The 12,815-nt window shown below is 37.9% G+C and overlaps 1 pseudogene; it reads left to right on the plus strand.

The window, feature by feature from the left end:
• The first annotated feature begins 8,442 nt into the window (after positions 1-8,442).
• Positions 8,443-10,445, plus strand: LOC127082488 (polyphenol oxidase A1, chloroplastic-like; annotated as a pseudogene).
• Positions 10,446-12,815: the final 2,370 nt, after the last annotated feature.

The raw sequence follows: 12,815 nt of genomic DNA on the forward strand, positions 1-12,815 counted from the left end.
TGGGCTGCATGGAGGTATGCGAGCCAGGTTCGTGTCGAAACTTCGACTGTTGACATTGTTCACTTCTGTCATGAAATAACTTTGATCAGCTTCAATGTTTTCGACAATCCCGTTTGATCTCCAGATGGCTATTCGTTGATGCATTGAAGAAGGTACGGCTCCTACACCATGAATCCACTCCCTTCCAAGTAGTAAGTTGTAATTCGCCCTTGAAGCAATGACCATGAACATTGTTGGCCTTGTTATGGTTCCAACAGTCAAATCCACCTGGATAACGCCCTATAGTGGTTCCTACTTTTCCTTCGTAGTTCGACAACACCATGTTGTGAGGTTTTGCGTCTGAATCATCCTTCCCAATCTTCTTTAGCATGAAATGAGGCATCAAATTTACTGTTGCTCCGCCATCTACCAATATCTTGTTTACACCAACATTCTCAACCTTTCCTTTTATGAACAAAGGCTTTAAATGTGCTTTCATGGAATCATCTGGCCTTTCGAAGAAAGCATTCTGTTCTTCAACGCAACCATTGTTCATGACGTAGTAGCAAATGGGCCGGTGTACCATTGTTTTCTCTTCCATCTCATCCTCCTTGTCTTCGACCTCCATGATTCTATCATAATCTTTAGGGAGGACAGAAACCACATTGCAGATCACATTAAAGGACGCTTCTGAGTCAGATTCGAAGTTGTCAGTTATTTCGTCGTCTTCTTGCACCTTCTCTTTGGACAACACTGGTTCGACCACGCTGCCAGGATTGATCTGGTGGGAGGTCTCCTCTCTATTTACTATCTGAGCATTGTTACTGGATTCTGCTTTCTCCTTGCTGTCAGCATCTTTTCCAATCACGCTTTTTTCTGCAGCTTCTTTTTCTGCCCTCTTCTGCCTCTGGAATCTTCTCCATTGGGATCTTGACATAGGATTTTTCCCTTTGTAGTTTTCTGAAGGATACGGTCTTGGTTTATGCTTCTCCACCTCCTTCTTATCCTCCATCGAAGTGCCTCTTTGAACTTCAAAATATCTCCATTTTTTCTGTCCTTGAGCATCTCTAATGGGTTGAACCCATTTGTCATCCGTTGCTTTGTTGGACGGTTTGTAAGTGCTATGGTGTCTTTCTCCATGCCTCCATTGGTGATGATCACTTTTTCTTGGGTCATATCCTGTTGTCCCCCAATTTTCTTTTCTCTTGGCTTTATCCACTGCTTCCAGATTGGTTGCTGCCTTCCTGTCGAAGATTGCACTGCAACGTGGGCATAACACCCCTTCAGTCCTCATCTTTTGGCACCTCTTGATGAATTCCACTAGATTTTCCTCTTCTTTAGGATATGCCAGCCTTTGGTACTCTTTTCGACGGCGATCTTCATCCACTTCTGCCTGGTTTCTCTGAGACACTTCCACCATATTCACCCCAACATTCCGTCCGTTAACAATGCTTAATTTGTTCATTTTTTAATAAGTCTTTCTTCTTCGACTTCACCATTTCTTTTTATCTGGTCAAACTCCTTTTCTGGGCAGCAACACCAAGATATGTTCCTGGGACCATGTTTGCAGCAACATTTGTTCGAATTTCCTTTGGGGTCCTCCATTATCCTACATAGGATTCCACCGGTCACATGCTTCATAGGACCATCCACAACTTCTGCTTTGATTCTTGTGACCTCTTTATTGAAAGGTCCCATAATGTTGACGCAGTTTGCGACATCACCTATCCTCGTTTGGTCAGGATCAAGGCCTTCAGTAGCCTCGTTTTCAATAGTGAGGTCTTCAGTAACCTTCTTTTTGATGATAGGCAGATTGTCAGTTGTCTCAGTTGTTTTTTCATTGTTGTTCAAAGATAAATCCCCCCACTCGGTTGGCTGGATTGCGTTGATGTCGATATGAGAACTTGCAGGCGCAGTGTATTTCGCGAGATAATCGTACTTCCCACTTGGCTGTCCCAAGCAATCCCAATTTGCTCCTTGTCGATCTACAACATCTTCAGCAATATTGTCATTGTCATTTTTGTCGAAACCTTCAGTAGTTTCCAACTTTTTCTGGTCGTCGAAGCCTTCAGTAACTTCAACTTTGTTCTGGTTTGTAAGATCATCAACAATCTCAACCATGTTGATATTAGTGTCGAAACGTCCAATGGCTTCCACCATTTCAAAACTGCCGTCAGAAGAAACTTCGACCTCCACCATATTCACAATGGATGGTTCAGCATAATGGGCTTCGAATCAATCCTCGTCTGTTGTTTTGGCTTATCACCAAACTTCAGCCTTCCGTCACGGATAGCATTTTGAACGAGATCCCTGAAAAGGAAACACCGAGACGTTTTATGGCCCAGAATGTTATGGTATTTACAAAAACCTCTCTTTTTCTGTTGTTCCACAAGCGGTTCTTTAGCGCCTGGTGGTTTTATTAATTGACCATCTTTAACCAATAAGTCAAAAATCTCGTCGCATTTGGTGATGTCGAACGTATAAGTTCTTTTAGGAAACTTATCATTGGTTTCGACTGGATTTCCATTCGACGGAGTTAGTACTTTACACGAATATGGTGGGCCTTGCTTGAGTTCTGCTAAGTCAATCTCTTGTTCGTCGAAGTTACTTGGTTCGTTTTCGTCGTATTCATCATCTTGACATACCCCTACATAGGCCACCCTTTCTTTTTTATTTTTATTTGCTCTAAATTTTTCGTCCCTTAACCTTTCGACTTGTCTCACCCTATCTGCTAATTGCGCCATATCCCTTAAATACTGAGTGTCTAGTTTCTTTCTTATAGAATAATCTAGGCCCCCTGCGGCCATTTCGACTAACTCATGTTCTGGCACCCGAGTGAAACACCTAGCCTTTAGCAACCTGAACCTATTTAAATAATCATCTATTAGTTCTGAGTATTTTCTCTTAACACTGACTAATTCCTTCAGACTTATTTTGGTTTGTCCCATGTAAAATTGTTCATGGAATAACCTCTCTAATTGGGTCCACGTATACACTGAGTTTGCAGGCAAGGATGTAAACCAAGTAAACGCGTTTTTCGTCAAGGAACTAGGAAAGTATTTTTTTTTTCAAATTTTCATTACGGGCTATCTCTCCTGCTTCGATTAGAACGTGTTACATGTTCTATGATGGATTCACTAGTATCCCATGAGAATTTGGTGAACTTAGGAACTTTCCATCTTGGGGGCAATTCTTCTTGCAAAATATATTCCGACAGTGGGGAAGCGTAACTGGGCCTTTGTAATCCTACGTTTACCCAATTTTGTGCCATTATCGTTTTGACCATGGCCGTTAAATTGTTTTCAGCAGGCAAGTTATTATACCGGATTCGGTGTTGCAACACAGCATCAGCGTCTTGGCCTCTCTGGACTACTATCCTTCTAGGCTCTTGTGGAACAGGAATTTCGACACGAGGCTGTTCGACTACTTCCTCTTGGTTTCTGACGTTTGCCTGGGGATTATCTAACGGTATTTGATTTATTGTAGGCTCTTCTTGGACCGCCACCACTGGGTTCTGAACCACTTGTTCTCTAGGTCGAGTTTGAGGGACCCCAAAAAAGATAGCAATGCGCGTCATTTGCGCTGCCAACAATTGGTTTGTTTGGGTGGTGTTTTGTATTAGAGGATTAAACACCGCCCCCATTTGTTGTGTCAACATTTGGACCATATCATGATTACTCTCGTCCATTTGTTGTCTAATTACTTGCGCAAAATTATTTGTTATTGCCAGCATGTAAAGTGGTTGTTGGTTTAGTCTACTCATGTTTCCGCCATATCCTGACCCTTGTAATGGTGAAGACATATTGGCCATAGAATCAGAATATAATATCGGCGAATTGTGTAAATTTGCTATTACCGAAGTTGGCATTCCAAATGGTTGTTTCCTACCGGGCAGAGGCATGGTGAAATTTGTCACAAAAGGCCTAGAAACATTTCCCATAGGAGGAGGTGTCCCAACAGGCATTTGTTGCGCCCTAATGGATGAACTAGGCGCATTTTACGATATTGAAATCGCTGGTATTGACCCTGTTGACGAAGGCACAACCTCTGACACAGGGACTGATCCCACATTTCCTCCTGTCGAAGGGATAAGATTGGATACTGTGATCGCTTCATTTGGATTAGGATTATTTGGATTATTTGGCTGACTCGCCATTTTCCTTACTCTCGTTCGTTTAGGTCTTTCTACGTCAGATACGGCTAATTTACCGCTTCTTAGTCTCATACAACAAAGAAGAAACCTTGACTAAAGATTACTTAAGTTTTAGATTTTGCACTGGTCCCACTGGGCGTGTGTTCGCTGTTGATTTTGGCGAACAACCTCTGGTTTTCCAAAACTTGTCGAATTGGGTTACTTGCAGGATCAACCATACAAATCCTAGGACATGTGCAAATTTAAATAACTTTGTAAATCTCTAGAACAACCTTTGTATCCTTTATTTGGTTTACTAAGTCTTTCATGTACGAAAGATATTGACTAAAAGTGCTTATGTAAAAGTAAACTTAACAAGACTAAGATAAAATGGCGAAAAATAAATGGCGAAGAATAAATTGCATGAAGTAAATGCAAAGGTTAAATGACTGGTAAATGTAAAGGAAAATTGGTAAAGAACTTTGAAATTTATAAGATAAAACTTTTAAAGAAATGGTGTTTGTTCACACGTACATTTTCTAGATAAGACTCTTTTCTCTCACACGGGTACTTTGAGTATTTTTGCAGGAATTTTGTACAAGTTTTCACACACTACATTCCGATAACAACTATCCTATTTATATACAAAAAAAATAACTGTCACTAACGAATAAATCCTAAAACTATGACACTTGGCTCTCTGCATAACTTCCTTTCGCCAGGTGCTTCCACGCGTCTTCTGCCAAACGTCATAACTCTTTTGAATTTGAATTTCCGCTTTACGTCGAAACGACGCGTCTCCTCAGACTTGTCGAATTGTCGAAATACCATAACATCAATCTGTCGAAGTGTCGAACAAGCATCTCCATTTATCGAAAACACTATTTTGCTTATTAATTTCATGGCGTCAAAAATACATGTATACAAATTGCCCCCCAGCAAAGATGTTTCGACTACTCTGGGGAAAAAATCATTTGTTTTCAACCAATATTTCGATGCCATGTCATTTAATTCCACTATTTCCAAGCTTTTATAATCTCAAGTTCCCAAACAGATTCATCATTACACTTTTTCAGAAACGTCATGTTTAGCCCACGTTTAGACCTTACCTCCATCATTTCCTGAACCTACCATCATGCCCTTTTTTCAACTTCCACATCTTCATCATCACCGTTGTGATTTAGCCACGTGTCCCACGATCATTATCAAAAACTCAAACGTTTTTATCATCTTCCCTTATAAATATTCACAACCTATTTTCTCTGAAACCTTTTTACGCTTCAACCTTTCTCCTTCATACCCATTTTCATACTTACAACTTTCCTGAAAAAATTTCTTTGTTCTTCTCAACAATGGCTCCTCCAAAATTTTCCAGCAGCAAACACTCCAAGAAGACCCAAGATTCAACTCTTCATCCTGCGCACGAGTTGAATGGACCAATGATTGTTGGAACCCCACAATATGTTCCTGAACCTCCCAACGAGAGGGAGAAGGAATGTATCTACAAATCCCAGGTATTAATTCCTGTTCTTGTTTCTGGTATTTGTCACGCTATGTTCGGTCCACTCCCTAATCCAGATATTAAACCAGATCGTCTGAAAGAATTTTTTCCCACCTGTTTCCATACTAAACCCATAGGTGCTGGAGTAAAACCTCAACCTCAAGAGAAAACTGTAGAACAAATTGACCCACAAAGTTCGACTGATGATGGAGAGTTGAATTTAACTTATTTGAATTATGCTAGGATCTTTAGAACTTGTCCATGGTCGAAAAACCCTTCAGACTAGTTATCCTGGCTAGATAAGGTTGAAAAAATTAAAGGAGATTTCTGGAAGGAAATAGGTATTTTCGACCTCATTCAATTGTCGAGAGTAGGACCCAACATTTGCCCCAATATGCTTTTAGCTTCCCTCTATTTTTAGGACAGTACCTATAACACCTTTCACCTTCCTTGTGGGATGGTCACACCCACTCTCTTCGACGCAACAGCCATCGTTGGCCTTCGCCCCAATGGGATAGATTTCGACCCCACCGACCTAAATGAAGATTCTATAGCTTTCGACACTAGCTTTGCTCCATACTCTTTATTCATGTCTCATTATCATGACAAGGGTACCACATAAGTCTCAGATGTCGAACATATAGCCTTTTTGACTCTATTGCTAACAAAATATGTGTTTTGCTCCCGTTCCCTCCAAGTTGCCAAAAGATTCATCACTATGGCCAATCAGCTTCACGCAGGAACCAAACTATGCTTAAGTGAAATGATTTTGGCGAATGTTTACGAATCCTTGAGTGAGAGTGTAAATTTTTTGAAAACCATCAAAGACAGATGTAAAATCAATTTGTCAGGACCTTTCTGGCTTTTACAATTATGGCTCAATGCCACCTTTGAAGCTTCTCTTCCTGTAAAACACGAAGTGAACGAAGAAAAAGTGAAGGACAAGACTGTCAAATGGCCTAGGTTGGTGCAACTAACGCCAACTGATGAAGGAATTAGCCTTCGACAAGCTTTCAACGGTTTTGTCATTATGTTTGCCAAAAGGTATCATTTCACTTCGACCATGGCACCCTTTGCTAGTAGAAAAATTGGACCTGAATGGTTTACCCAACAACTGCCCTTGGAAATGCAGAAGGATGAGAATATATTTTTGGATGTTTGGGAATCATTTTTAACCCCCAGGCTCCTTTTTTCCCATCATAACGCAACCAAAACCCAAATAGCTTTGATAGTCTACCAACCCAATCTCGTTGCTAGACAGTTTGGTTAACCAATAACCTTCATGAGAATCACTAATGGCAGTGTCTTGAACGTTGATACTCATTAAATAATGATAAGGATTTGTTGCAGGACGGTGAAGTAACAGAATAAACACGCTTATATTTTAACTCGGTTATTGGTTATTGGTTATCCCGTGTAAAACCAAGGTTTAAGGTTCGTGAGCTCAACCTGTGCAAAAGCCTGCAAGATTTAAGGAACTTAAAGACTAACCACTCCAATATCCTTGTTTATAGAGAGAAGATCAACCGCTTCAATCTACCGTGTGGAGAAAGGACTAACTACTTCGATTCACCGCTTGAAAGAGAATACTCAAATTGTTATATATCGAAGTCTTGTATTATTTAGTTGAGGTATAAGAGGAATTCATGAGTCTTCCTACAAAAAACTCTCAACGTTTGTTGAATACTCTCAAGATCAATTTTTGGAGAGATGAGTATGTCATTTTCTTGTTTGACTGAATCTCTATACATCATGGTGTTCATCTCTTTCCCTTAACTCTTTATTTTATCTTATTTATTTTTTGCAAATTATTTTCCGCGGTTAATTATTTAAAATAATTTTAAACTCTGATTTTACTTCGCAAAGTTTTTCAAAACCATATTTTTCCAAACCACACAGTTCATCCCCTCTTGTGTGTGAAGCCTCAAGTCCAACACGAAACTCTCCCTCTTCCCGAAGCATCTTCATAACAAACTTCCTTCCTCCACGGAGAATCCACATGGAGGACAAATGTTTCAGATTGTGGCAAAGACCCAATAAGATTGACTCGATACAAAAGTCCAATCCAACCAAAACTCTCGATTAGTTGGTGAGCAGGTAAACTTCCACACTAATGTGCAGCATGAAAGCCATGTCTTGCCTTATCTATGACGTTGATGCTTATCTAACGGTTTTCTGCATCTCACGTCGGACCAACTAATGACGCTTTTAACTGTTATCCCTATTTATGTGCGGCTTTGAGTCACGCCGAGTAATTATTCACACTCAGACTCTCAAATTTCACTTTTTCATCATCTAATGTAAGCATCTGAGTGCTAACTATATAAATAATTCATCCCTTTTTTTATCACCAAAGACCATCCACCACCGAAAAAGAAAACTTACCATAAACAAAATAAATGGTAAATGATTTTATTTACTAAGGAAACTAGAGTCGAACATACTAAAAACGAGCAACATAACGGTAAAAAGAGGCCAACAACAAAGAAAGACTACAAAGAAAAACTATATTGAGATAAAATGATATAGGCACGCAAAAGACTTTTCACATTTCCTTATATTTTCCAATATTCATAGCCACTGACGATATTTTTTGACTTTACTGTCATTTTTGATCTCAATATGTATTTGAACTTCTAGGTGCCAAACATAGTAGTAATCAAAATGCATACGCTATTATGCTACTATTCAAAATGCAAATGTTCTAAATGTCAACAAAAAGACGTTTTTGTCCACGTTATTAATTTCTCTTAGGGACCATCAACCATATACACACGTACACAATGTAATAAATTTCTTCATTAGTTCATTATAAAAGGACTAGAAAATTGTCTTAAATCTTCATAATTAAAAAACCATGGCATCTATCTCACCTCTTTCCTTCAATGTCATCTCTTCCAACTCAAACATTTCCCCTTCTTTGCTTCCATTACACAAATATTCTAAACATAGCAAACTATCAAAACGCCATGTGATCACATGTAGTGTCAATAATAGTAACCAAAACAACCCTAAAGAAGAACAAGAACTACCAAACATTGTTGGACATAGGAGAAATGTCCTCATAGGCCTTGGAGGACTTTATGGTACTTTGCCACTAACCCTTTTGCCCTAGCTTCTCCAATATCTCCACCAGACCTATCCACATGTGGTCCACCTGACCTACCCTCAGATGCAACACCTCCCAATATTAACTGTTGTCCACCAAATTCCACAAAAATCATAGATTTCAAAATCCCTTCTTCAAATCAACCCTTGAGAATAAGACAAGCAGCACATTTAGTGAATGATGAATATCTAGCAAAATACAAAAAGGCCATTCAACTCATGAAAGCCTTACCTTCCAATGATCCACGTAGCTTCACACAACAAGCAAATATCCATTGTGCTTATTGTGATGGTGCATATTCCCAAGCTGGTTTCCCTGACCTTGATCTTCAAGTTCATAACTCTTGGCTCTTTTTTCCTTTTCATAGATGGTATGTCTATTTCTATGAAAGAATCTTAGGAAGCTTGATCAATGATCCAACCTTTGCTCTACCATTTTGGAACTATGATGCCCCAGATGGCATGCAATTTCCCTCGATTTACACCGACAGTGCATCGCCTCTTTACGACAAACTCCGAAGTGCGAGTCATCAACCTCCAGCAATCATAAACCTAGACTTTAACGATGTTGATGGTGATGCAAGTGACCTAATCTCCAATAACCTTACTATAATGTATAGACAAGTTGTTTCTAATGGAAAAACCTCAAAGCTTTTCCTTGGAAACACTTATCGTGCCGGTGATGAATCCGATCCCGGTCCTGGATCAGTAGAGAATGTTCCACATGGAGTAGTTCATAGATGGAGTGGTGATGATACTCAACCTAACCTTGAGAACATGGGAACTTTCTATGCAGCTGCAAGAGATCCTATTTTTTTCTCTCACCATTCAAACATTGATAGGTTTTGGTCTATATGGAAAACACTTGGTGGGAAAAGAAAAGATTTCAACGACAAAGATTGGTTGGAATCAGGGTTTCTTTTCTATGATGAGAATAAGAATCTTGTTAGGGTTAAGGTGAAGGATTGTCTTGACTCAAAAAATCTAGGTTATGTTTATCAAGATGTTGAAATTCCATGGCTAAATGCTAAACCTACGCCAAGTAGGACAAAGGTACAAAAAAAGGTGCAGGTTGCACAAGGAAATTTATTAGGTATTGGTGAAGCACATGCAGCTGAGATTAATGAGAAATCAACTAACTCAAGAAAATATGTTAAGTTTCCATTGGTTTTGGATAATGTTGTGAGTGCTATTGTGAAGAGGCCAAAGAAATCAAGGAGCAAGAAGGAGAAAGAAGAAGAGGAAGAGGTTTTATTGATTGATGGGATTGAGTTTGAGAAGAATATAGCCATTAAGTTTGATGTTTTTATTAATGATGAAGATGATAAGGTGATTGGACCAGGGAATACTGAGTTTGCTGGAAGCTTTGTGAATGTGCCTCATTCATCACATGGAAACAAGAAGAAGAAGATTAATAGTTGTTTAAGACTTGGATTAACTGATTTGTTGGAAGATTTGGATGTTGATGGAGATGATAGTGTTGTGGTTACGTTGGTACCAAGATGTGGGAAAGGACTTGTCAAAATCAAAAACATCAAGATAGTGCTTGAAGATTGAGTTTCTATCATGTGTGAAGATATATTATTTATTAGAAAAAATATATATCTTGCGTTTATGGTGATTCGATCTTATAATTCTATTGTGCTTAGTAATGTATATTTTTTATTATATATTGTTGTGTAGGATTTATTTTAATTTTATATTCATGTTTTAAAATGATTCTAACTCGTTCCCTTCTTTTACATAAGAGAGAATTCTGTTTTTTAATTTATTAAATAATTAATATATATGGTTAATTTGTAGATTAGATATATTAATTATTTAATTAATTTGAAAAATAACTTTCTCTTATATAAACGAATATTTATCATTTTAATTATCATGATTTGTATTTTTAAATTTGAAGTTATAAGAAAACTGTGCCAACAGCTAAAGATAAAAGATAAATATGTACGGCTGAAAAGTTTCATTTAATTATGGTGTGAATTTAAAATTGAAAAAAAAATTAAAGAAAATTTTATCTAGAAAAAATATGGACAGCATTAATAGTTTTTTTGGTATTTTTCTTTTAAATTGCTAGATAAGACCCGTATCTAAATTAGATTGGACTAGAAGAAGATTTTTTCTATTCAAGCAACAAATAATTTTTTTAAAGATTTCTTAATGCATTTCCTGTATTTCTTTTCAAATGTCTCTAGATTTTGGAGATGTATCTCCAGACACATCCAAACATAAGTGAACGTTAAAATATTTTGGAGATGTATCTCCAGACACATCCAAGTATAAGTGAACTTTAAAATATTTTGGAGATGTATCTCCATAACGATTTGTAGTTTAAATCGCGTCAGAACCCTTCCTCTCCCTCATTTTTCATATTTTTCAAAAAACACTCCAAAGTCTCTCAAATTCATCTTCATCAACAAATTAAATATCAAGCAACCAAGGTCAAAGAAACTTCAATTAACATCATCCAACACAAAAGCAAAGTGAAAAATTGTAAGTTTTTCGATGTTTTGAAAAGTTTTTGAATTTTTGTGTAAATGAGTAGAAATTGATGTATAAGTTAGGAAATAAGTAGAAATTGGATGGTTGATAGTTTATATGATTCATAGCATAATGTAAAACATGATAGTTGGCTGAAAATGATGACCAATTCAATGTTGTTTGAGTTTTCATGCATGCATTGCCTCCATTGACGCAACTTCTGAGTTGTAAAAAATTCCGGAGATGCACCTCTGAAAATTTTCAATGTTTTATTTCCCTAGCAATCGGAGATGCATCTCTGAAGTTTCTGAAGGAGAAGAGCGATCTAAAACGCAGCGGAATTTAAAAAAAGTTCTCCTTTAGTGATCCTTACGAATGAACATGATCAGTGATAGAATCGTTACCTCTTGTGGCGATTGAAATCTTTGATGCATATCTACGGAGCGATCACGAACGTTGAATGGTGACTACGCCTCTACTCAGTCCACACGAACTGATTCCTTCAATCTCAGTGCTAACTGCTACGAATGAAGGCTTTGAGTGTGAGAGAGAGAGAGAAACGAAATTACAACTGCACAATGCTTCTGCACAAGGGTTCTATTTATAGAACCACTTGTGTGGGCTGCAAGCTAAAAAGCCCACTTAAGTGTATGTGGCCCATATCTTATAATATGCCAAAATCACTTAAGCGCGTGGTACCTTATCATATTTCATATTCTACTTAAGTACACTGTACCTTACGATGTTCTACAATTCACTTAAGTGCACCGTACCTTACGGTGTTCCTTAGTTACTCTATCTCTCATAAATCCGTCCTTTTGTGTGTGACCCTGTAGGTTTTCGCGACATTGACAATTATATTAAATTACGTATTTAACATAATAAACAGTGAGCGGTATCTAGCAACACATCACTGCTACCCAAGACACGAAAATGTCATGTGATATGATAAATCCTTTTGTGATAATACTTATGTGTACACTTACCCTTTTGCCCTTATGTCTATATTGAACATAAGACATAAACCGTGTCATCCTTGTCCAGTTCAATATTGGGCTCGTAGACATTTATCATGTTATGCAGGATGGGCAAATTCCATCTAGGTCACTCATGTCCCTCAGCATGCTTCGTGGAGTATCCATCAACTGTCTTTATGGTCATCCAGTTACGGACAATGTTTGATCAGCAATAAGGCACTCGACTCTACATCTAGGGTCCATAGTGGTTTCAGGTCGAAGGGTGGTATACACCATTATCACCATGAGAATACCTTATGATACTTTGCATAACATTCTATATATAGTATTCTCATAGCGGGCCAATCCAGTATAAATATTACTCTTAATATTCATACCTATGTTTAAGACTTGATAACTCCTTATCCATGATCCATGAGATGTGATCACCAGTCTATATACATAATAGTCTTAATGCTTTAATGTTATCCCATTTCACAATAAAGCTCGACTACAGATACTTTAAGAATAGTGTCCTTATGTTTAATGGGATCTCATGATTAAGTCACACTTGATACATTAAACGGACTAGCTATTCTAGGGACTTTATTAAACAAACATAATAAAGAAAAAGCATTTTATTAATAATAAATAA

Source organism: Lathyrus oleraceus, chromosome 1 (assembly GCF_024323335.1).
Source record: "Lathyrus oleraceus cultivar Zhongwan6 chromosome 1, CAAS_Psat_ZW6_1.0, whole genome shotgun sequence".
NCBI lineage: Eukaryota > Viridiplantae > Streptophyta > Magnoliopsida > Fabales > Fabaceae > Lathyrus > Lathyrus oleraceus.